Below are 26,207 nucleotides of genomic sequence, written 5' to 3' on the forward strand. Positions count from 1 at the left end.
CTCTCTCTCTCTCTCTCTCTCTCTCTGTGTGTGTGTGTGTGTTACTATTCTAAAGAGTAACAGAAACTGTCATGTTTGTAAAAGTGTAAAGGTTTCCCTCCCTGTTTAATAAATCTTTCACACACTTGGTAAGGAAAAGGTGTGTTAGCCTGGAAGGACACAATTACAACAAAACAGAGACACAAAATCTCCTAGTCAATAAAAATAGATACCTGGCCTGAAAAGAATCATATGGCAACATATATGCGGTAGCCATTCATATAATTTACCCATATGGTGTTTAAGAGATTAATGGAGTAAAGTGCACAGCCATTAGCTAGGTGATATACTGAAAAGAGTTGATCAAAAAGAAAGATTACTTTGAAAGGGTCCAGTTTATCATAGATAAACACACACACACACACACACACACTTCATCAATAAAAGTATTTCTATAGCACCATCTAATAAAATATCAGGGTGGTCTACAACTGTAAAACACAAAGCTATAAATCACCTTGTCCATATGACTAGACATTAATTGGGCTGTATTTTGTATCTGTGGGTGAAAGAGAAACTTAACTCAAATGGTGATACTTACAATTTTTTATTCACTCCCATATTGTGTGTGGGTATATAGATGAAGTTTTGTGTGCATAGCTGCTACCGTTCCGGCTTCTGGGTTTGTTTTCACTGAACATATTCACACAACCAGTCACCACATGCTGTTTCAAATTAGGATAAGAAAAGCACAGAAAGAAAAAAAGGTTGTGGGAATCATTCTTAAGTTTAATGAGATCCCAAGGCTCATTCTCTATTTTTTGCTTACTGTGCATTTAAAACCATGCAACATTTTTCAAATTCATTTTAAATTACCATTTAGATACCATAGCTGTGGTCTTGGGGGCAGCAGCTCCAAGAAAGTGAGTGAAGTTGGAGCATGATCAATGACCCTGAATACTAGAACTGGCAATTCATAGAGAATCATTTTGAACTTAGTCTCACACATTGAGGAATCTAGTCTTTGTAGTTAGTCCCATAAATCCTAAGCCGTTTTATGAAAGATGCATTAACTTTCTAATTGTTTTCTCACAGCAATGTGAACTGATCTTTCTTATTCTTTTTGTTTCTGCATCTTTTTTATAGAATTCTTCAGCATTTGATCATTGGGATTTTAATTGCCAACATGACTGTTTCCCCCCTGTGTCTGATATATATTCCATTTGTACTTTTTTCCAAAATGCACTTTATTCAGGATTATCTTGGCTTGGTACATTCAAGGTCTTATTGTCCATCTCTCCCATTTCCTTTGTTGCTCTATGAGTCCTTCTCTGACTATGGGATGGTAGGAGGTAGACCAAATATGCAAGTGACTGAAACCATAGAAACAAGAGGCATATTTATTACAATTTTCAATGCACATATATGAGGGTGCATTTGTGGACAGAGATCAAAACTTTTGATACATATCTTAAGGCTTGGGTGAGTGTATTTGGGTGTTAGTCCTTCAGAGAGTCTGGTTCCAAACCATTTAGGCCAGGGGTAGGCAACCTAAGGCCCGGGGGCTGGATCTGGCCCAATCGCCTTCTCAACCCAGGCTGCGGACAGTCTGGGAATCAGCATGTTTTTACATGAGTAGAATGTATCGTTTTATTTAAAATGCATCTCTGGGTTATTTGTGGGGCATTGGAATTTGTTCATTCCCCCCCCCCCCATATAGTTCAGCCCACCACATGGTCTGAGGAACGGTGGACGAGCCCATGGCTGAAAAAGGTTTCTCACCTCTGATTTAGGCTTTAAAGGCTAAAACTATCAATAATTTGGGCCTGGGAGTGAATAGGCAGCTACTGTAGCTGCCACAGAAGGGGTGCAATATGTTCAGAGCACTGAGCTCCTACAAGCACTGTTGTTGAAGCATTATGCGCCAAATGAAGGTTTGGGCCGTCTTTAAGAGCAGCTTCACAAAGAGTGCATTGCAGTTGTCCAACCTGGATGAAACCAATCCATTTGCACTGAGGGAAGACTTGTCCTTCCAAGATGATACTGCAATTGAGTAGCGTATTATGTTGCTTTTGAGATTTGTTTCCCTCTGCAAATCACATCGAAATAGTCTGTTATTCTTTGTGACATTGATATGTGTTGAACAAAGCTGGAATCAGGGTTGGGCGCTTTTAAAAGCAGATAGAGAACTGCTTTACTTTGGCACCAAGCAGAATACTGTAGTAAGTGGAAAGAATGAGATGATACATCACTGATACTAACATGCTAATGAAAGTGCTCCAGTGCAGAATATGTCAGATTTTGTATGCTTGAACAGCTAGCCTACTTTGCGAAATTAGTCATTAAATTCCCCATATCTATGAAAGAAGCTGGAAGGAGATGCAGCATATTAAGCAGCCATGTTAAACCTTCCTGTTGTTGTTTTTTTAGTTTTAGCACAAAAAAACAACAACCCAGTTTTTAAATGTTCAACTATCTTGCCTTGAAATGTGAAAACATTCGCTGTAATAAATTAGGTTCGAATCATAATATTTCTTCATAAATATTTATGTAGAACAGGGGTGGATTCCTTCCTTTCTTCCAAAGGTCACATTCCCTCAGAAGCAATCTGTCAGGGATTGCATGCCAGAAATGGGTGGAGCTAAATCTAGTGGAAGGTGGGGCCAGAGCCAAAAATCGATGCGACCATGTCTTCTCACTCTTTCTGTGACTACATTTTGTCACTGTCTCTGACCCCAATTGCACTATACAGTCGTACCTTGGTTCTCAAATGTAATCCATTCTGTAAAGTCCATTGAAAACCAAGGCACAGCTTCTGATTGGCTGCAGGAGCTTCCTGCACCCAATCAGAAGCTGCAGAAGCTGCGTCAAACATTCAGGTTCCAAAGAACGTTCGCAAACTGGAACACTCACTTTTTGTGAGCATTTTGTGGCATTCGGGAGCCAAAACGTATGAGTACCAAGGCGTTCAAGAACCAAGGTACGACTGTACTTTCAATTATAACCACTGGAAACATAGTTGGATTCTAATGAACTGCTTGATACATATATTCCTAAACTGCAAAGAGACACAGCCTTAAATGTAAATAGGCTCATATTGCCTATTTTCAGCAGATGAAACATTTAGCACCAATAGTCTTTTCATGGAGGTATGGTCAATCCTGCACTAGAACACAGCGGTCCTGTGTAGACCAATTTACACAATAAATGTTACGCCTGTGTGAGCTGTCAGTCACAACTGTGCATCAGTGTGTGTACAACCAGCTTGGTCAAAAATTGCGTTGTGTGAAACAAAAACATTTCTGTTTCAAGAAGTATATACTGGATCACTTCGATATCTTTGGAGATATGCAATAAAATTCAAATGTATGAAAAGAGAAACTGCCTGAGAAAATATATATGTAAGCCAATGCGGAGCTCTCCAGATGCTGGTAGACTACAATTCACTGTCATTCCAGACCACTGAACATAAAGGGTGCTATAGTTGGGAGTTGTAGTTCAACAACATCTAGACACCACTCCTGCTGCAAACTCTCACAACATGTGCAACCCGATATTTCTGCCTTTGTGATGCTACCAAATGCCATAGGAATGTTGCAGTATTCCTATCCATTTGCTGCCACCATATCTTGAAATTTAAAAAGGCTTCTTTTTGTCTATACATGCCTTCAAACAAGAGCCACTGTTTCCATATGTGATTTTCCCATTTACATTAAAGTAAATATATTCAGAACACCATGCCTAAAACCAGCAGTTGCTTTCAGACCAACAATGCAATCTATATATAGCACACATATCCGATATGAAGTGGTCTGCGATCCTTCCCCCACGCGTAATGATGCTGTGTTAGCTTGTGGCTAGTAGAATTAGATAGCAATCCACTACCCCATTACTTCTGGAGCATCTCTATTGATGTTGATCAGAGTAATCTGGAGCAAATGGGTTTCTGATGAGACTCCATTTTTGCTTGCCCCCCCCCCCCCCGGCCATTTCTGTAATAACGACAGACGGAATCACCAAATGCCAGAAAATACCATCATGTTATTTATCACCCAATAAAAACAGCTGGCATCTGAGTAGTGCAATCTCTCTCATTTTATTCTTTTTTACTTATTAACACTTTCCGTCTCTATTTCATAACAATTGTGTATGCTTATGCAATTTACTGCAAATTATTCTTTGGGAGAGATGAGACTATAGAAAATAGGCAACAGCAGCAAATCAGTTTTATATGTTTAACTCAGCGGGGTTTCAAATCAATAACTAATGCATGAATTGAAGATATCCATAAATAATTTAATGCTTAGTGAGGCTCAGTGACTATAAACTAATACTGCTATCATTTTTAACACTGTTTACAACTGCACAGATGCTTTCCCTTTCCCAGGCATATTTCCCACAATTCATGCCCAGCGATGCCTTTTCTCTCCCGATTGTCCAATTCCATCTTCCATCAAGTATAAAGGGGTGGGAGGGGCAAAATATTTATTTTGATACATGAATGTGTTGTTGTGGCCATTATCTTAGAGGAGGCTTTCCTCCTGTGCAAGGAAGGAATTCCTCTTCTAAATCATCCCAAATTGTGGAAGGGGTGTGTGTGTGTGTGTGTGTGTGTGTGTAAATACTTATGTAAAAAAACCTTTAAGGGAAGGTTTTAATGTTTGATCTTTTATTGTGTTTTTAATATCCTGTTGGAAGCCTCCCAGAGTGGCTGGGGAGGCCTGGCCAGATGGGCTGGGTATAAGCAATTGATAATAATAATAATAATAATAATAATAATAATAATAATAATAAGTTTTTTTAAATGGTTCCAAATTAATCCGGAATGACTTTTTAATCAATTCAAGGGGTTTTCATCAATTAATTTAACTAATTGACTCAAGATACTATTTTGCAAAGCCAAGTTGGGACCATATGTTGATCTGGAGAGTTTATTTTCTCAATCAGGATCCCTTAAGAAAGTGGCCTCTGAAGGGCAGCACACCCAACAGTGCTGTTCTGTTGACTACACAGAAGAACAGAACTGTGTTAGGATCTAAAGAGGTCAAGCAATTAGACCTTTGGTGAAGAAGGTTCTGAGGCTTGACCACATACAATCCCTGGTAGTTCACTAGGCTAGATTCCTGGTTCAAAGCCTAGAGTCCTAGCAGGGATTGTCAACTAATGAACTAATGTGTGTAAATATCAACCAGATCCACAGTATAGATGGCCTTTATTCTTTGACAGTGGACCAGAGTGAAGACTATTGCACTATTGCTGCCAAAACTCTGCCCCTCGATTGGCCAGATCCAAAACTGAGTTTGGCGGACTATCCTGCAATTCCTTTTTTTTTTTTTAAATGATATTTATTAAAGTTTCACAAAGAAAGAATCACATCAACAAAAAAGAAAAATTCAAGAATAAAAAGAAAAATACACAATGCAAAATACAAAAAGAAAAAAGAAAAACAGTTAAAAACAATTCCCTCTTTTCATCACTACTTTTACATTTACTTGTTTCCCGGACCTCCTCATACCTCCCTCTTTTGTATTCCAATTCAGTTTGTTAGTCCAGCAATTCCTTTCCCTCCTTTTTAATCCCAATCCTTAATCTTAATATAATATAACATTAAATTTTTACCTATTAAAAACCAATTTTTCCATTCTTTTAACCTTTTTAATCCTAATCCTTAATCTTGATATATTTATAACTTTAAAGCCTGTACAGCTAGAAGCCACTTAATTTCAATCCAACATCACTCTAACATTCATTAATTTTGCATATCCTGCAATTCCTTTCAGCCATCTGAGGAGGATCCCAATGGCCGGCTGCAAGGTGACAAGTTTTTTGCCAGCTGGGTGGGGGACCGTGATGGGTCGCAACCACTGCCCACTCTGGAACCAGGTAAGATGCCATTCCCTGACAATGAGGCAAAAAATTGGAACCTTTTCACATAGAAAGAGAACCTTTTGAGAAACTGAAGGGCATATTTCAGCAAAACAATGGTTTTAATTGCCACAGTATTTTCTAGCCTGTTCATAGCCAATATTTTTCTGGACTTATATGCAGAATTGTAAGAATACCTTGGATAGATATCGGCAGGCTCTCTTGTCTGCCTTCAAAATATTGAAACATTGTGATGTGCCCTTTTTGTTTGCTTTTAAATTTAAGTATGCCACTGTGAAATATATTTACCATATCTAAATTCAAATAAGTATTTTATAAAAGTTGAGTGCTGGTTGGTAAGTATAAAGGTTCTAAATCACAATAGTAAGTGTCTACCAAATTAGCCAAAACTGACCCCAATGTAGTATACAGTGGTACCTCGGGTTAAGTACTTAATTCATTCCAGAGGTCCATATTTAACCTGAAACTGGTCTTAACCTGAAGCACCACTTTAGCTAATGGGGCCTCCTGCTGCCGCCGTGCCGCTGGAGCACGATTTCTCATCCTGAAGCAAAGTTCTTAATCCGAGGTAGTATTTCTGGGTTAGCAGAGTCTGTAACCTGAAGCGTATGTAACCTGAAGCGTATGCAACCTGAGGTACCACTGTACTGCATTTCCCACCTGGACTTTCTGATTTAACACCATTTTAGTAAGTGAGCTAGTATGAGGTACATGTTGGACCAGCATTTACCCTTTCATATTTTTGCTATGAGACCTTAGGTTCAATTTATCTCAGATTTAATTATACAGAAGTCAATGTATAGATGCAAGATGCTTGCCAGAATCATCCCAGTTGTAATTCAAAGGTTGCAGAGAAGTCAATGGAGTTCCACTGTGATGAATTAGCCCCCGAGGCTATATTTTTTGCTTCTAGATTTCCAGGATGATATGATTTTGTTGTTATATTAACCACACTCTATTGCTGCAAATCAAGGAAACAGTGGGTATACATAGTAACTATATGTAGCTGTATCTTAATAGAAATCTTTGCTGCCTTCTCTACTGTATAGGAAAGACCTGCTTATGGCATGTGTTACGAGGACTTGGACACAGGAATTGGGATTAAAATGCCACAACTTTATTGAGGAAAATGAATGATGTAACTAAGCCTGAGGATTGGTGGAGAGTTTGAGCATGCAGAGTCGACTAGTCTTGTGATTAGGGGCATGGGTGGCATAGTTTTGCTCTGCAGCAGGATTGAATCTTGCCATATGAATAATATCAGTCAGTAGCACCCAAGAGGCAAGCTGCCATAGAAGCTTAGCTTCATCTCTTCTGTGCTCTACTCATACTGTTCCTCAGGGCATTCTTTTGTTGGCCACACTTTGGTGTATTTGCACGGTCTTGTTTACTATTTCCAGAGTTAACAGAGCCACTTGGGAGGCAAAGGTCACGAAGCAACCAAAAGATCTGTCCAAACATCAAATTCAATTATATTGTTGTTGTCGTCGGCATCCGTTTGCTTGAGAGACAATGGAGTTGCTACCAATATACCATTATATTCAGGGAGGAGGAATCTGTGGTTCTCTAGATGATGTTGAACTACAACTCCCATCATTCCTGTCTACTGTCCAAACTGACTAGGTTGATGGTAGTAGGAGTCCAAAAAACTGAAGGACTACAACACCCCAGTTCCTGATTTAATATTTACCCTTTAACTACCAGGAAAGCAGTGCATACAGATCCTTGACAGATGTCACTATGGTCCTTAAGCAGGACTAGATCTGATGAAACATCTATTTTAAAGTGTTCATTTGTAATTCAACCAAGTACAGTTTCCCATACAGTAATTTACTATAATTTTAAAAGGAATGAATCTAACAGGAATCTGAGCTCATGTGCATCTCCCTCTGCTTACAGTGCACACTCCTTTTTGTAATTCAAAACCCATTCTATTGTGATTTTCTGCAGTTTCTTTTGCAAACATAGCTGCTCCAATGTAATATTTATCATTTAAAAAATGATTACAATAGCTAATCAGACTTTTAAATTGCTGACATTATAGAGAAGGCAGAAATATACGAATGTTGTCCATTCAGGTAAACCAAGCCATTTGTCTTGTGAATTTTTATATATGTGAAAATAAAATTATTCCCTGTTTTAGCTCAGTCCCTGTTAGCTGCCTAGTGGGATCCATATCAGGACAGAAAAACAGAATGTAAATATTTTCAAGAAACAAATTAATGATTCTCAGCTGCTTCTAAAATATGCAGGAGCAAAATTTAAGATATTTGGAGCGGAAGGGGAAGAACTGTAAATGAGCAAAAGTGCCTTCAACATCTGGCCCAGCATTTATTTCCATTCATTTTATTTCCAAACAGTGATAAAAATAGCTTTATCAGAACATGCCAGAATTTTTGACATCAACAATCATTTTGGCATACTGATTCCATTTTTAAAGTGCTTCACTCAAACTTCAAAACCCTGTCAGAAGAAACAAACAGTGCCATAATCTAATGTTCTCGCTGCTTGGGGGGAAGAGGAAAGCTTTGAAAATTGTGCCCTCTTTCCCTCTTGCTGAGTCCACATTCATCCTGTCAAAACATTTAACTTCATCAGCTCCTTCTGCTGAATTCTGCATTAATATGCAATGTGAGTTTTGTGAGAGTTATGGCCTGTCATGCTTTCTACAATATGGTACATAATGACCACAAAACGCCTGTCATTTGCTTATCTTGTCTTCAGCAGGGTCTGCTATAAAGCACAACTTAAGGCCTTTTAAATAATTAGATAAATACATATTTTTGACAGGAATTGCTTTTCCTGACTCCCAGCAGTAACAACTGGAATTCATAAACCCCAATTGACTGCATGTACACCTAGTTTTCTCTCTTACATTCATAATTGAAGGTCTGCTTTTGTTGTGGCACTTGACATACCCAGAACAAGATACTTCTGTCTGTTTACTTGGGACTGGAGGTGTTGTCATATCTTGTGTGTGACAGGTGTTCAGGCAGAGCCATATCTAAATGGAAAAATCCCACCTGAGATTTGTGCTGCATTGATGTTGTTTTTTAATGGGAAGTATTATAATCTCTGACAACAATAATTATCCCCAGGCTTGCAAAAATTCAGTAGTTGAAAACTGGGTTGAGGACGAACACTTGGGTTGTCAAAAAATTCCCCAGGAATTTCTCTAGGAGAGTGGGGAAATTAAAACACTGAAGGTAGATAGACTAGTTTCTGATAGTGGTGGCAATGATAGTTCCTGCACATTTTGCCTCTTATCTCAGGTTGGGCTTCTTCTTCTTTTTGCTTGTTTGTTTGTTTTAAATGGCAGTTGTGATGACAGACCTCTGAGAGCTGCTGGGCCAGTGGCATTGGAGGGTGAGGAGAAGAGGGGAATTAAGACAGAGGTGGGCAGCTCAGGCCAACCATGGAGCAACAGCTTTAAGGAGAGGGTGTGGTTTTGCAAGTTCTAAGGCTTTGATAAGTTGTAAGGGGAAAGGGGTGGGTTTGGGGAGGTAGTTGGTGTTTGGTGGGGATAGTCAAGGTTGGCAATTGAAGCGAGAAAGGACATAGCCCTAGTATAGCTATAACTATCTATATCAGGGGTGGCCAGCTTCCAAGAGACTGCAATCTACTTACAGAATTAAAAACTGGCAGTGATCTACCCCTGTTTTAGTGGGGTTCAGGTCAAAGTTTTTGAGCTTTTTTGGGGAGGGGGAAAGTGTTGGAGATTCATTCCTCGTGTCTGAAGTCATGGGATTGTTGTCACATGATGTTTTCATTCCACAGAGTGGGAAGTGACGGACACAGGATGTTTGTGTTACTGTGTTCTGTGAAGTGGGACTATTGTCCTTTGTTCTTTTCTCTCTCCGCTGTCTGATGAGAAAGGGGATGGAGCTAAGTCAGAATGCTCCGAGTGTATTATATGTAAATAAAGTAGATTAGCCAAAATGCTGTGCTATTGGTTCTGTTACGCAAGCTGCAAATACTCTGCGGATCCCTAAGTGTGCTGATGTCTCCAAGGCATTAGTTGCTGTGATGTTCGGGCAGAATAAAGCTTTTGAAGTTCTCAAATGTCTGACCAGGAGGGAGAGAACATGCCAGTCAGGCACGTGTCTCTACCTACTTGAGAGTAGGACGCCCGGTTTTTAGGGGGTTCAGGAGGCATAAGTTGCTTAGCTTTGGGAGGGGGTGCAACATTTTTACATTATTTGGGGGTCAAAGAGAAACACCAACTCACCGAAGGATCGCTGGGGGGGAAAACCCTCGGTTTGTAAATTTCGTCTCCCATTCTCCAACAATGGCGGGTGGGGCAGGGCGAGGAGGCGGGGCCAGAAGGGGGCCAGCGATCGATCAAAACCTCACAGGGATCGACCGGTAGATCGCAATCGACCTGTTGGACATCCCGGATCTATATCATAGCCTCTTTCCTTGTTCTAATGTTACAGTACACTCCTGAGAGCTACTCTGCACAGTCAGAAGCTCTTAAAAACTGGACAAAGATTCATTGTTGGCATGTCTTGCTGTCAGGTGTCTTCTATACCCTCCAACGTTCCTAAAATGAAAATAGGGACATTTCTCCTTGTGCTCCACACTGCTCCCCATCTTCCCGCCCCAGGGCAGCTTGTCCTCTGCCCACCCTTCAGAGCCAGGGTATCATGTGGGGCTGGGCCTTGGTGGTGACAGCATCTCCTCTTTCTTGCCTGCTCTCCAACAGTACTATGAGCTGCCCAAGAAGGAGGCAGGCAGCAACGGCCATGGAGGGGCCGTGGAGAGGCCACTGCAGCTCAGGACAAGCGCTGGCTCACCCTTGTCCCCAAGTTCAGCAGCAGCAGCACTGGCAGGGAAAATAGGGACATTCTGGGATCAAATCAGAAGCCAGGATGGCTTTCGTAATTCCAGGACTGTCCCTGAAAAATTGGGACACTTGGAGGTTATTGTCTTCTTTGCTGTGGAAAACAGAACTGAGTCCTTCTGGGCTGGGAGAGACAGGGAGGAGATATCATTCTGTCCTTCCCATATCCCAAGGGTGTTTATGGTTCATAGTAAATCCTTCTTGGTGTAGTGGAGGATGCCATGCCATAATCTGTGCTGGAGTAAGTTTCTGCACATGGAATGGGGAGGGGGACACTGTCCATCTATGTATCTATTTGAATTTAATTTTATATAATCAAAATGGTTTAAAAAAGAGAGATAAATGGGTATCATCTTGTCCTTTACCTCAAGAAGCAAAGGTCTTGGGAAAGAAAGAACCAGGATTTATAGGATAGAGGGAACATATAGATGGTTCTGCTCCATTTCCAAATGGGACTTGACCAAGCATGCGATTTATTCAAGATTTTTTAGAGCAGCCAAACAATCCTACAGCAGATTTCTCCCATGAATGTAAGATTACGTGGGGATGCCACTGATTACAAAATAAATTCATAGGCAAGTTTCTTGAAGAAATTTATTTAGTACCAAAAGCTGTGATGAGTGAACGGGGACCTGTAAATCAATAGCACTAATTTCTGTTGTTCACATTTTATGCATTAATGACAGTGTAAAACAGGGCAGTGCCAATTAAACACACACTGAGATAAATCATAGCCACTCTAGAGAACTTTCTGAAATGGCACTTAAGGTAAAGAGTAAATAACCTGTTTTTATGTACTCCCCTAATGGCTGCCTCTGTTATCCCTCTTGTGTCATTGTTTTCTTATCAAAGCAGAAAACTGAAAGACAGCGTTTTTTATCTTAGAATCATAGAATCTTATTCAGTTTTCTATAAAATGTTATACAAAAGAAGCAAAACTGTGGCAGGCAAAATTTCAAGATTTTTTTTTTACAATTCTGACTGATTAAAGTCAGTGGGTGATATCCAGCATATAAACTGAATAGCACAGACCACTTGAAATCAATGGACCTAAGTTCATTTTCATTTTAGAGAGTCTATTCTGAATATAACTTAGCTGAATATCATGCAGTGAGACTCAATGAATGAATATCTCAACAATCACCCTAAAAAGGGCTGGGGCATTGTTCACATTTCAAGTGAATACACCCAAAGCCTTGAGGCACTTCTCTTCCTCGAGGCTATGAAATTTATACTGGGGGCAGGGAAGCTATATGCAGCAGTGACAGGAGCATCTTTTCCTGCCAGGGATTGTTATTTGTACAAGTGCCAGAATCTCCAGTGGGAATCTGATGCCTCACAATACCTTCTTACCAAGAAGGTTTCCTGCTAAGGATTCTGGAACTTGCAGTTCCAGTTTCTGGAAGGAAAACATGGATGATACCCAGCACTACCTCTCATTTAAATCAGAACCAGTGAAGGTGGTGCACTTCCTGTATGCCAAGAAGTATGTGTTTTGGGGTGCTGCCCAAGATCGTTGCCCCAATCTTGCACAGCACCCCAAAACACACGTTTTTGGGTAACATGCACCCCCAAAGTGTAGCCCGAAATTGTGTGAGGTCGCAGTGGCCATTTTGATAACTGTCACCTCATGAGAAAAAAGAGGCATTTTTTTAAAAAGCTGGACCAGACCAAAGACCCATCTAGTCCATTTGTCAGGCTTCAGTGAACCTGATCCCTCCCACGGTGGCAGCCAAGAAGCAGATAAACAAAAAACAGTTCTTACCAAGTAATTTATTCACTATGCACAGAGAGAGACAAAGGAATGCAGTCTAACTAGGATAATGGCATTACTCCAAGTAAAGTCCAACTCACTACGTCTCTCCTATTCTACGTCACCCCTGTGGCGGCTAATCTGAGCTTTCTGCCTCTGAGCTCTCTGTTCCACTACTCTCAATGCATGCCTAGTCCTAGGAGAGGGGGGCTCAGGAATGCTTTCCAAAGGCACTGAGTCTGTCAGCTGTCTCTCCCATGGCGTTTCTTCTTCCTGCTGATCATCTCCCAATATTTCCCAACTTCTCCCCTCTGCAGCCTCTGAACTATGCCGTTCTGCAAACCACTGTTCTAAATCTATACTGTCCTCCTGTTCTTGGGAAGGTTCAGGAGAAGGGGGGGGCAGCCCCCACCATTCCTCCCCAGTCCATCCCGACACCAGCATCCTGTTCTCATGGTGGCCAAACAGATCCCTATGGGAAGTCCATAAGGAGGACCTGAATGCAATATGGGCAAGGCCTGTTTAGTGGCAGTGCTACCATTGTGGAACTTTCTCAACCATTTCTTAAACTGGTGGTTAAATATATAATATAGATAGATTAGATTAGATAGAGTTATGTTGTAAACTGTGTTTAGGACCCTCACCAGGTAGAAAAGTCAGTATAAAGAAGTTGTTATGAATAAATAAGATAGGAGGAGCTATATGGCGAATATATAGAACTCCAAAACCTACCCATAGCTAGAAATATTTGGTTACCCTGGTGGTAGGCAAATACTTGGTGGGCATCATATTCTGGAAATCACGTTCCTGCCCCTTGCTCTGTCTCACATAATGTTAAAATGCTATCAGGCAGGCCCTTATTAATTAGATCCACTTCTGAATCTGTTTTCTATAATAATACTTTAAATAAATAATTGCAGTTGCTTCTCACTGGTTTATTTTAAGGCTCAGGACTAGTGTTGAAATTGCAGTCATCACCACAGAATCCAGCACCACACATCTCCACACCTTGGTGAGACTCAAGGATACTGATAAGTTTTACAAGCTTATAAATTCGCTGTGAAGAACCTGTGGGGGAATTGGGAAGAGAACCAAAATCTCCTGTGCGTTTATTCACCGCCCTTTAATATGGAAAGTCTTAGCTTGGCTGAATTTAGTAGTTTAGCTTGTACACACACAATTCACTGCCGCTGGGACTTTCTGTAAGTCTGAGCCGTAATGAAAGAGTAGAGCAGAATGACTGGGGATGAGCACAGCCACGGTATAGCCATTAATTTGGACTTTTACATTTCCCCCTTTGAAGGGCTTTTATTTACAGTCCCAGCAGCAGCAGCAAAATGGAATCCTGCTGCTTTAGCTAATGTATGTGGCCCACTGATCTATTCACTTGGCCTTTGCTAGAGGATACTTTCTCCTGTAACTATATTCTCAAGATGTGCCTGCTAAACAGTAGTATCAGGTTAGTGGCAACGGCAACAATATCTGCATTTAAAAGCCCAGAATTGCAGACCAGGAAATTCAAAGGTCGATTGATTACAAAACCAGAAGGAAGCATTTTACTTCCACAGTCTGCCTTCCTGCTCACCACTCAGATGATGGAATTACAATTTTATAATCTCATACTTTCCTGTCGAACAGGCTGTGCTTTTTTAAAAAAAGAAGACACACACTTAAATATAAAAGTTTCACATAAAGTACAGTGGTACCTCAGGTTACAGACGCTTCAGGTTACAGACTCCGCTAACCCAGAAATAGTACCTTGGGTTAAGAACTTTGCTTCAGGATGAGAACAGAAATCTCGCAGCAGCAGTGCGGCAGCAGAGGGAGGCCCCATTAGCTAAAGTGGTACCTCAGGTTAAGAACAGTTTCAGGTTAAGAACGGACCTCTGGAACGAATTAAGTTCTTAACCCGAGGTACCACTGTAGAGCTAACAACAGAGCCGAAGGATTCCCAAGCGACTCATTTGATGTTGTATATTGTAAGTAACACCAAGTAGAATGTGCAACTCAGTTTTATTTAGCTCAAAAATAAGATTTGTTTAATATATTCACAAACTCTTGGAATAATAATTTAGGTGATTTGGAACAAACTATAGTAAGCCTTGGGTTTGTGTTTCTCCACTCCCTTCTCTTCTTTGCATGCCAGACAAGGAGAGTGAAAGCTTTCACTTCCACGTTTCTGTGTTATGTTTGAACTCAGGAAATTGCACTTTGTTCCAACTCATGGGTAGGCACCTCAGGTTAAGTACTTAATTCATTCCAGAGGTCCGTACTTAACCTGAAACTATTCTTAACCTGAAGCACCACTTTAGCTAATGGGGCCTCCTGCTGCTGCCACGCCGCCGGAGCCCGATTTCTGTTCTCATCCTGAAGCAAAGTTCTTAACCTGAAGCACTATTTCTGGGTTAGCAGAGTCTGTAACCTGAAGCGTATGTAACCTGAAGCTTATGTAACCCGAGTTACCACTGTATTACATTGAGGCTGTGAAAATAGAATGGATGCGCAAAACATCTAGGGTGGGGCCTCTATGTGAAGCAAGTAGCCATAAGTACTGGTAAATGAAGTACACCAGAGGCCAGCACTAATCAGGCTAAATAATTGAACAGTCAATGAACATGTCCATGATGCTGCCCAAAAAGGGGATTTAAGATGAAATGCTTTCTATGGAATGTTCTACACATTCCAAAACTTGACTCAATATCATAACCTTTAAAAGCAATGCAAATGGGCATTGTAGTAGAAAAACAGATAGGTACCCTTTTCACATATTAACTGGGTTTTCTGAAACAAGAGTCATCTCAGTGGCTGCTCCGAAATTATGAAATACATTTGCTCATGTACAAAATACAGGTAATAACTGTTCCATGTCTTGAAATGCACACAGTGTGAATTGGAATTTTCCAGTAGTGTTGTCTATATAATTAGCAGGTGATGCAGTAGGGATGTGATGGCAACAGAATTAAATGCAAAAAATAAAAATACACACAGCCCCCAAAATAACAGGATTCTGTAAATGCCTAGAATGAGAACAGTACAGGTTTGTGACCATGGATGTGTGACGTCTGTACTGATGATGAACTCACAGGGCTTTGTTCCAAACTCATCTTGTTGGAAATAGAAGGTCGTTATGAATATAAGGTGTGCAAACTAAGCAGCCAGAGCACAGTATTTATTTAGTACAACATCATTTCATTTCTCCTGGGACTCAGTGCAGCAAAAGGAGATGTTTTTAATTAAGAACATAAATTATAACCTCTCCCAGGAGAGTGATTGAAATGATCACCACTGTCAGGATCTTAACATGCTTTGCATTTATTTCCTTTATAAACTCCCACTTACAGTTTGTTGTCTGCATTATAGACAGTATTAGCTACCTGGCTATTCCTTTCTTGCTCCAAATGAAAAGCCTGTCATAATGCAATTGATGGAAACTTTTCGAGATTTATCCGTGCTTTAGAATACAAGACAATTCATCCATAGTGTTAATTTTTTTTGCACATCCAAGTTAGAAGCCAATTTGCAAGAAGCTTTATCAGTCTTACCAAAATGCCCACTGGAGCTACGACTCTCTCTGCTCATATGCACCTACCTATGTTAGCAGGTTTCACAGGGCTGGTGCAATAGATTTTGCTGTCTGAGGCAAACTACAAGATGGTGTGTTCTCTCCAACCCATGTATAAAAGCTGACGGGACTGGCAAGTGAATCTTCCTTCAGTGCTGGCAATTCCATTGCACATGAAGACAGCAGGCTTGCTTTGGTGGCACAACAGTTGTTTCCCCTCACTGTTGTTTCCTGCTACCTAGCACCTGCTACCTGAAGCAGCCAACCATCCTCACTCTGCCTAATGGTAGAGCTGGCCCTGCATTTTTGGCCTATAAGGAGAACTTCTAACTTCTTTGATGTTTCTTTGCATGGTTGCCAGGAAACAACTCCGAAATATAGATGGGTGGATTTCCCTCATTCCATTCTTTTATCATCCTACACTCCCCAAATTCCAGTTGAACTCAGTGCTTGCATTACAAGGGTGTATAAGTATGGCCTCGTTAGATGCTGCATTTGATGACTACAATGGGAGCCATGACATAGTCCACCCTTTTTACTCAGGCTCATCCTATTTTGCTGCTTGAGGCAAAATGGGCAGTCCTTCCCTGCCCCACTACTGCCACCTATGCCAGCTGCCCACTGTTTAAACATTAGGCAGAAATGGGAGTAAAAATAATAATAATGTTGCTCTATGGTGCAACCCCCATCTTTCTGTCTTTTTTCTTAAAAATCAACTTTATTGAAAGTTTTCCACATACAATTCCATAAAAATCACACTAATCTTAAAAAAGAAAAATAGAAAAAAAGATGAGAAAAGGGAGAGAATAAAGAAGAAAAGAATGAAAAGAAGAAAAGGATATTACAAAGTCCTCTATCAAAATTTAATCTTAATCCTTTTTCCACAAACAGAAAAGTGAGTGTTCCCAGCTCTTATCTGGGAGTTTCCCCCTCTTCCCCCAGCCTCTCACCCTGCCTTGCCCCTCACATAATCCCCATCTTGACCAACATTCCCATATCTTCTCTTAGGCGCAAATGCAGAATATTTTGTCACATGAAATGTTTGGGAAAATAGGGACGTTGAAAAAAAATGTATTGAGTGATGGAAGAATTTGATAACCCCTAAAGGATTGCAAATAGTCAAAATATGGATATTGATGCCATGCATTATTTCCTCATCGTTTTTTTAAAAAAATATATATGTTCAAATCCAAGAGAAATGGACTGCTGTTTTAAGAACCAAGACAAATGTATCATTGTGACATGTGAAAGAAGGCACAATCAAGCTGGCTGTGGAGAAAAGAAGGAATTGCTTCAATATAAAAACAGGAGATATATTATGCATCTAAATCTGCTACAAAAATAATATATTAACTCCTGTTGTGAAATCTTGATAAAGAGTGAAGATAAAATGCTTACAGTTAAAAGCTTTATCAGAAAGCCCCAGGGCCTGTTGTGGGAACTAAAAACAGCCCCCCCTCTCTCCAACAACAATTGCATTAGAGTTTTGTTAAGGAATAAACTACAGTCCAAAAGCATAAATCATCTTGTTAGTCCACAGTTAAGTTTTAACAACTGGAAGAAAATGCCTTGAGGTCTGAATAAATAAAACTCCCCCCCTGCCCCCAGTAAGGGGTTCTTTTTCTTCTTCTTTTACATTATCAAGCTTTGGCATTTGAAATCATTATATCCAACAGAAAGAGTAGCTGGCTGTCTAAAGCAGCATCACATTGGACCCCAAGCACCAATGGTTGAAGCTTTGGTTATTTCAAGATGGCTCCAAAACAAAGCTGCTAGTAAACATTGTTGGTTACTGTGTATTGATACACCTTTCTATATATCTAGCTATTTATGGCTGTGCCAGTACAGAGAGAAACCTGCACATATGCAGCAAATTCACCCAGTCCCCCACAGGGTATATGACCCACTTTTCCTTTGAAAGCTGCAATCCTGTACGCACTTGCCTGGGGGTTAGTATTATCCAACTCAGTGGGGGCTATGTCTGAGCAGACACATGCAGGATTGTACTGTTAACAATCCTGTGTAACAGTCATGTGCCAAAATCTGCCATCCAACTTCTTACAAACCTTCTTGCTCTGCAAAAGGGCTTCTATTTGTGTGCCTCATTTTCAGGACACATGAAGAACGTAAAGGCAAGTCGGTTGGATCAAGCTGATGTGATGGCCCATCTACACCAGCGTCCTATTCTCACAGAGACAGACCAGATGCCTGTGGGCAGCCTGAAAGCTGGGCATGAGCAAAAGAGCACTATGGTATACCAGAGCAATTGGTATTCCAAGGAATAATGCATTGAGAGTAAAATTTCTATAAAATTTGGATGAACATGGGTTTTGAGTTGGTGTTCTCAATTGGCCAAGGAGGGGTGAACCTGTCTTTCTTTCTTTCTTTCTTTCTTTCTTTCTTTCTTTCTTTCTTCTTGCTTGCTTAAGAGCAATGTGTTACTTTATATATTGTAATGTCTATTTGTAACTATTTAAAGTTACAAATTTATACTATGAAAATGCTACTATTTCATTCTTGCAGTGGACAGCAAATTCATTGTCTGCTCTACACAAAATCCAGATCTGGGATTCTATTTGCAGCAACTTTCACACACCCCACCCATAAGAATTTCATCAAAAATTTCTATTGCTTTTGATAATTATTGAATGAAATCTTTCTTTCTTTCTTTCTTTCTTTCTTTCTTTCTTTCTTTCTTTCTTTCTAAATTTAATGCCAGAAGTCTTAAACTTTGGAAATTTCAACCCAATTCTACTTGAGCAGCACATAAGCAACACATTTATTTAAATCTAATGTAGTATTCAATTTGCAAAATCTTTAATCTTGTCCCATTGGACCCTCCAATGGCACAATTCACTTAAATTTATATGGGGTAGGATTCTGGCTAGCCGACGCCGTCTGATTCCACCATTCTAGTGGTAACAGCTTTTGAGAAATCATTTTTATGTTTGATAGTTCTAAACTGTCAGTACTAATTTTCACTTCTTCTCCTGAGCCAATTTCTTGACAGCTGTGCTGAATTCTCCTTTGTTCTCTTCCGCTGTCCTTTTATTGTCCCATATTTTCCTTCTCTGATAGATATCAGTTCCCTCTTCCACACTTTCCCCATCTGTTACTCAGTTTGTAGTATGCATCATCCAACCAACAGACACCAGTTAATTAAGGACCAGAGAAAAATGAAATGGTGATGGGTAAAGCAATTAAGTACTTACCTATTATCAGTTGAGTTCTTCAGGGAAACTACCAACAGTTCTATAGGCAAGTTGCTTAAGAAAGACTGTTGCACTGGTGGAGCAAATTCTTTGTATGCAGAAAGTCCCATGTTTAGTTCCTGGCATATCAAAGTAGGGTTGGGAAAGACTGATGTAACCAGTCAGTGGGCAAGGCTGTGGTAGATTGATCAGTAGTATGACTTGATAGAATGCAACATCATATGTTGATTCACATCTTAGAATTTCAGAAAGTTATAAGCAATGAGATGGTTTAACTCTAGGCCCAATATTACATTTTCAAGAAGGAATTATTATATTGATAAAGTTAAACAAAGCAAAACAACTGAGTGCCCTCTTCATCTTGGGGGACTTTGGGAGGGGATGACAATTAGTCAATCAGTGGCAATTGTTTATCTCTTGCTTTACTAGTAGTGCTTTGTTGCTGAATATTTAAATGATTATTTGGAAATGTGTATCTGTGTGATTTAAATTTTTATTGATATTCGTTGTCATTTTAACAGTCCCTGTCCTGAGAAAGATGAGTTGGAAATGCCACAAATAAATAAACAAACAATGCTCATTGATCACAGCAAACCAAAAGAAGATTTTCTCTTCTTGCTATGATGCACATAGAATTATGAACATTCATGCTTCCAAAAATGGTGAATAAATGCTATTATTTCATAGCTGTTCCCAGTTTGTACAGCTGATCCTTTGCAATGTTGCCATATTGAATTCCCAGATCCTGTTACTCTAAAATATAGTGTCTTTGAGTTTGGCAGCATTTCTTTGTCCATTGCATTTAAGTTGCAGTTAAATTGCTCATTAAACCTCAAGCAATGCAATGTAATGCTTGCTACCATTTATAGTCAATGCTCTCCAAAGTACAATTAGAAAGAGTGCTATGACACAGAGCAATGGAGACAATTATTTCTGAAGTTACTAATGCTAAGCTAATTAGCATATGGCATCTAAGACAGCTGCTGATGCTAAATACTGAGGGACTAATTAGTGTTTGATGTTAATTAGCTTCTTCTGCATGAACATTGTCCTTAAATGTATATGCATCGCTGCCATTGGGCTATTAAAATCCAGGCCTGTGCATGTCTTGCAGTAGTATAGGGTGTTATACTACTATCATATTTGAATACTGTATGTAAAAAAGAATATATATCACCATCAGGAAGATCTCTGCCACAATATGCTTACAATCTACGATCTGAAGCAGCAGATGGGAAGTGGTGGTAGATGAAATCAAGGAAGTGATATACAGTTGTTCCAGTTGTCCGTGTTTATATTTAGTTACAAACTGAGTTATGGAAGAGCATGGGGTCCAGGGGGTTGTACAAAAGGCCCCATGGGAAAAGTGGTGGGTCTTCTTTGGAAGAATTTGAATACATTAAGATAGGTGATGGGATAGTTTCAAGTAGATGGAGCTGGAAAGAAGAAACAAAGAAGACTTTTGAAGGAGCAGGGCACTTTTGGACAGCACAGCATAGAGCTGGGAAAAAAGGACCACAAACACAAGACAGAGATAGAGAGACAGAGATGTTCCTGATAAAATTTGTGAATGATCATTGTGCCTAGGGACAGACAGTCAGATCATGGAACCACGGCAATGACCAGAGGAAGAATGACTATTGGGAGGTGTGCAGAAAGAAGAAACACCATGGTGCATCTGCAGAGGCACATCCAGGCACCTTCATCTGCCCCAGCTGCAACAAAACATGTCTCACCCATATTGGTCTCCACACCCACAGCAGGGTCTGCAACCTTTCAACAGTTTGATTTCTCTCCCAAAGGCACACTCCTCCATTGTCTCTTGAGACAGATGGATGCCAGCAAGAACTGCCCTAACCTTGGCATCAACTACCAATGCTTTAGGGTTTAAACGCAGACATGAGAATTGCTGATTCCTTCCACATTCACACTTTATGAATCAGTTTGGAATGTCTTCCATTATTCTAAACAAATGCTCTGCAGCACCTTTTGTTTTTGCTAGGTTATGAGAACACATTCATGTGCATCTATGTATATGCCTTGCATGCATACATTGCATCAAATCTAAACCCATTGTCAAGTATGATAATTGACCTCCTCTTAGAACAATAAGCAGACAAGATTAGGTTGTGCTGATACGTGTTTATGCAAAGTGAGGCATAAATGGTAGTGGTTACTGTGGCAACACCTGCAGATAGGAAATGCCAGTGCTGCAGATCTGAATATCCTGAGCTTAAGGCATGATTAAAGTCTCCAAGTGACCAGGGAGGTTATAGCCAGAAATGGAAGGAAGCACTCAGTGTCTGCAGCAGTAGAAGGTATTACCAGCTGAGACAAGCAATAGATTCTGCTTTAGAAGCATTTTCTCACCTGTCTTTGCAGCTGGATAATACGATAATGGCAGCAGAGGCAGAAACCAGGACTTTGGGGATTTAAGGATGCCAACGGAAAATAATTTATTTGCAGACAACTTGCAAAACAAGTCATTTATAATAGCAAAGCCATACTGCACAATGCACTGTTGACACTTAGAGCCTGTTATGAAAATAATCAGGCCTCCCCTTGTTTTCAACTGGTTAGTGATTTTATTCCCCCCCCCCCCACTGGACTACCCAGCTCGTGGCAAACGAGTATTGATGCTACTTGCTGGAATCTCTGGCAGCAAAATAAAAGAGAAGGAGTAATATCCTCCTTCAAGCATCATTGTGCACTATCGAACATGCCACCCCAGCTGTGGCTACACCTGATACTCCAGAAAAGTCTTGGGGTGGGTGGGGAAAGAAAATGTATAGAACATTCTGAAGGAGGGTGGACATTTCTTTTTCTTGAATTTCCAAAATCTATTCTAACATTTAAGCTATTAAAAATATAAGACAAGCGCTGCTGGATTAAACCAAAGGCCTATCTAGCCTGTCAAGTCCAGCATCCTAAAATTGCCCACAAGCAAAACAAAGAGGCAATCAATAACACAGCAAATGATATTCAGAGCTATTCTGTTTCTTATCCTAAGTTTTAATACGACTGTGTGACATAGGCACCAACTCATGGGGAAGAGGTGTCTCAATATTTATTGGCAGGGGACTGAGCCTCCACAATGCCAAGGAGGTGGAAGAAACCAAATGAGGAGCTGAGCATGGCACAGCATCAGTGTCTGGCTCCTCCTGAGTGTGAGAAAAGGAGAAGCCACCGACATTGAAGCTGTGCAGTGCTGGGCTCTGCGCTCAGCCTCCTCCTGACAATGTGCGTGACGTGCATTGCATGCATGGCATCACTGGCGCACATTGTGTGTTGAGCAACACTGGGCCCCTTCATTATTGGGCGTAAGATGGCATCTCTGCTGTGTGATGATTTAGACATGTGGTCACGTAGCCAAATAAGGTCATTGGAAATACCTGTGCAACCTATACAATAGTTTTATTGTCCACCAGCATCTTGTTTACATATTGTACTGTGCTACTAGCCATGATGGCTATGCTCTGCCTTCATGCTCAGAGGCAGTGATGCTTCTGAATACCAGTTGCTGGAAATCACAGCTCAGGGAAGTGCTACTGTGCTCGGGTCCTGCCTTCAGGTTTCTCACATGCATCTAGTTGGTCCTGTGAGAACAAGATGCTGGACTAGAAGGTCTATTGGCCTGGTCCCACAGGCTCGTCTTATGTTCTTTTGTATTGTATAGCACTCATATTCTCTATCTGTGATGCTATGTTTGACCAATAAAGATTGTGTAACAATTGGAAACTTTCATTACAGAGTTGCTGTAAGCCACTATCTAATAATTTCAGACACCATCTGTAACGAGGATATAATAATACAATGGTTGTACTTTCCCTTCCTATCTTAACTATGTAGATATTAACATTGGACTACAATACAGCAAGCCACTATTTCTCGACCTGATCGTGTTTGCGATACTGAGATGCTAATACTGAACTGTATTATTAAAAGATATTGCCATCATTTATAATTTTCATGTTTTGGAATGTGCAGCTCATAAAGCTCAGCTATATTATTAACTGAGTGTCATTTCCCCTTAAAGTTCTTGAGATTTTGAAGGTGTGTGGTCAGTGGTTAGGAGGATTTGATGTGTAGGTTCTTGCACAAATGTTCTTCAATATTAGCTCTTTGCTGTCAAATCTTGGGGTGAACAATATCACAGACTACCCAGCCAAGCATCCTTTGGTTTGGTGTATGCAATGTGAAGATTGTAGCACAAGGCTACATTGCAGATTTATACAGCGGTCTCTCTTCCTCTCCCAGTGTCAGTCTGTTGTGCAGGTGGCCCTTGTCTTCTTTTTTGTACTGTTCTGACCTGAGCAATAAAATCTATTGCAGAAAATCAGAACAGAGTTTGAGCCTCTCATCCAGTGGGAGCCTAGCTATCAGGTTCACATCTGCCATATGAGGACAATGGTACTGGAAGAGAAAATAATAATCTAAATAGTAGGAGACCTGAGCATAAATATCTGCTTCTATTTGTTCCTTTTGTATTCTTTATGGGGATTGGGACTGACACTGCCAAATTATTGCAGTGATTATTGTTTTGGTATAAAAACATGAAAAACATGAAAAACAGCAAAATAAGTAAGGATGATAATATTTTAATAAACACACACACACACACACACACACACAGTCATCTATGGGTTCTATCTGCTTAGATCATTGATTGTTACAGTTCTCTTCTTCATACACTACCACTACAATTGGCATCATGGATAAATTACTTTAAAAAAAAGATAAAACAGGAAAATTGGACCACAAGCAATGGTGTATAAACCAAATAATGGGCTTTATAACCCAGACAATGCATAGTGAACATTTTTACAGCTAGAAAAGGTGTGCTGACAATTCTCTGAATTATCATTATAGGAATACTGATAAGAACTCAGATTCCCTTTCTTCGCAAATGTAAAATACACACTTTAAACAAATCTCAGTGTCACTGAACATGCTGAACACACCCTTCAAAATTGCTAAGGAGCTCCACATGACCAAGTAATGGGAGAACAAGTATTCATAGCAGAAACTTCTGGTGCTTGAGCAACTATTGCCACAGCAAAGAGTTTCTAGACACTTCAAAGCATTCTAAAAATGTATTTTATTTTCCCCCTCCAAATATTTATTTTCTTTTGTAAGCAATCCACACTTTAAAATCTTGGATTTCTGCACTGATACCTATATGCAGCTGTCTTGTTATCACTCTTAATGAGATAAAGTAATGGCATCAAATATAACGAGGAAATCTGTTCAACATATAAAAGGTGTGTTGCTGTACCCAAGGGAATCAGAGAAATGAAACAACTCAAAAATCCACCAGCATTTCCCATTTCCCATGATGACATGGTATATATGTTTCTATCCAATTGCATCTCCTCACCACTTACATAAATGCTAAATGTAAAAACACCAATGGGAATTCCCAGCAGTTCCCTATTTAAATTCATTTTATGAACTGGCCTTCAACTTTTTGCCCCAAACTCTCTCCAGTGTAATGTCTTTTCGCTCTTCCTTCCAACTTTCAGTAAAAGCTTCTGCATGCTTGATTTCATGGGCTTCTTTTTGATCAATGACATCTGCCAGCCCCTTGTAATTTATAATGTTTTCCTGGTAGTGTAGATCTGAACTGATTAGTGCTCTTTGTGGGTATCTTACAGAGCTGATTTTCATAGTGGAGATGATTTGCACTCTCTGCCTGTTGGGACACTTTAAGGCATCTCAGTTTGGATATCTGAACCGCCTGACATTCAAAATCAGTCACTTTGGAATAAATAGGCCTGTTTGTCTACAGTTTCTTTCCACAGCTATAAAGAGTGCTTAGTTCCAGCTGACTGGGTTTGATCTCTGCAGCTAGAAGATCAACTGTTAATTCCTTCTGGGATGCTTTGACGCTGGCTGTTAAGTTTCTGTTGGCGAGCTTTGATCACATTCTCTCCAATTTCAGTTTCTGCCAGAGCTGCAGTTAGTCTTCCATTCACACTGATGTTGTCATGGGTTCTTCACTAATGTAGCACAGCCGTCTTCTTCTTTTAGTTCTCACATGTTCCTGGGTAACACCTGGAAAATAGTCTTGAACCTTGGCATCTTCTTCTTTGGCAATCACTCATAGCCAAGTAAGATTGTCTTCCATGAATACAGTCCGTAAGTGACTGTGGAGGCCAATTCTGGATCCACACATCTTTCCACAGTGGGGACCTTGGAATATATTACACCCTGTGTAGCATCAAAACCCTGCTAGAGGGCTGAAGTATAACTGCCTGGAGAATTCCAACAAATTTGGTCTAGATTGCTTCATATATGATGAATGAGAGCTGAGGAAAATCAGTCTAGGGTTTTTCTCAGCCATCCCTCCCACACATACTCCTGACAGATAGATCATAAGAAAAAATGACAATATGATAAAAGAATATGGAACCATAAAAGCTCTCGTTCAAGGCAAGGGTAACAATGATAAAACCATTGGCAAAATAAAAGAGATTAGCCAATCTTTTTGCTGCTTACTTACCTAGCCTTGTTGTAAATCCTGACTGACCTTTTCTTTCTCATGTCCTCTGGTGCTTAATGACTTTCGCAGCTACGTCTGAAAAACAAGATGTAGCAAATTCTCACCATGTATGATGAAGCTTCAGCCTTCTGCTAGCCATGGGATGAAGCTGGCATTTTGTCAATGCTCTTGAGCTGAAGTGGTGGAGAGATCAAACTGATATAAGTGTTCAGTTTGTCTTTCTGTATAGATCCTGACCATAACTTAGCAGTATACATAGATCACTCAAGAATCACTCATGAGAATTATGAAGCCCCTTGTTGGGCCTTTGCTAAAACCTACTAAATTTTTGACAAGCCAGCAATGTGAAATGAGCAGCAGCAAACGACAAAAAGCCTCGTCTGGAAATGGAATGTGAAATGCAATCGTGCTTGACATTTTTAGCATCTTGCAAAGCATAAGGAGCAGCTGAACCATGTTATTGCAGGCTA

At 40.1% G+C, this 26,207-nt stretch overlaps 1 long non-coding RNA gene across 1 annotated transcript in view; it reads right to left on the reverse strand.

The window, feature by feature from the left end:
• Positions 1 to 608: 608 nt before the first annotated feature.
• Positions 609 to 26,207, reverse strand: part of LOC308481710 — a 39,250-nt gene continuing 13,651 nt past the window's right edge. The window contains exons 2-3 of the long non-coding RNA XR_013988836.1: positions 25,738 to 25,812; positions 609 to 704 (exon numbers count right to left, since the gene is read on the reverse strand). This is a non-coding gene — a long non-coding RNA (uncharacterized lncRNA). The remainder of the gene's footprint in view (positions 705 to 25,737; positions 25,813 to 26,207) is intronic.

The sequence above is a fragment of the Podarcis pityusensis genome, assembly GCF_964106645.2.
Source record: "Podarcis pityusensis genome assembly, chromosome: 7".
Taxonomy (NCBI): Eukaryota; Metazoa; Chordata; class Lepidosauria; order Squamata; family Lacertidae; genus Podarcis; species Podarcis pityusensis.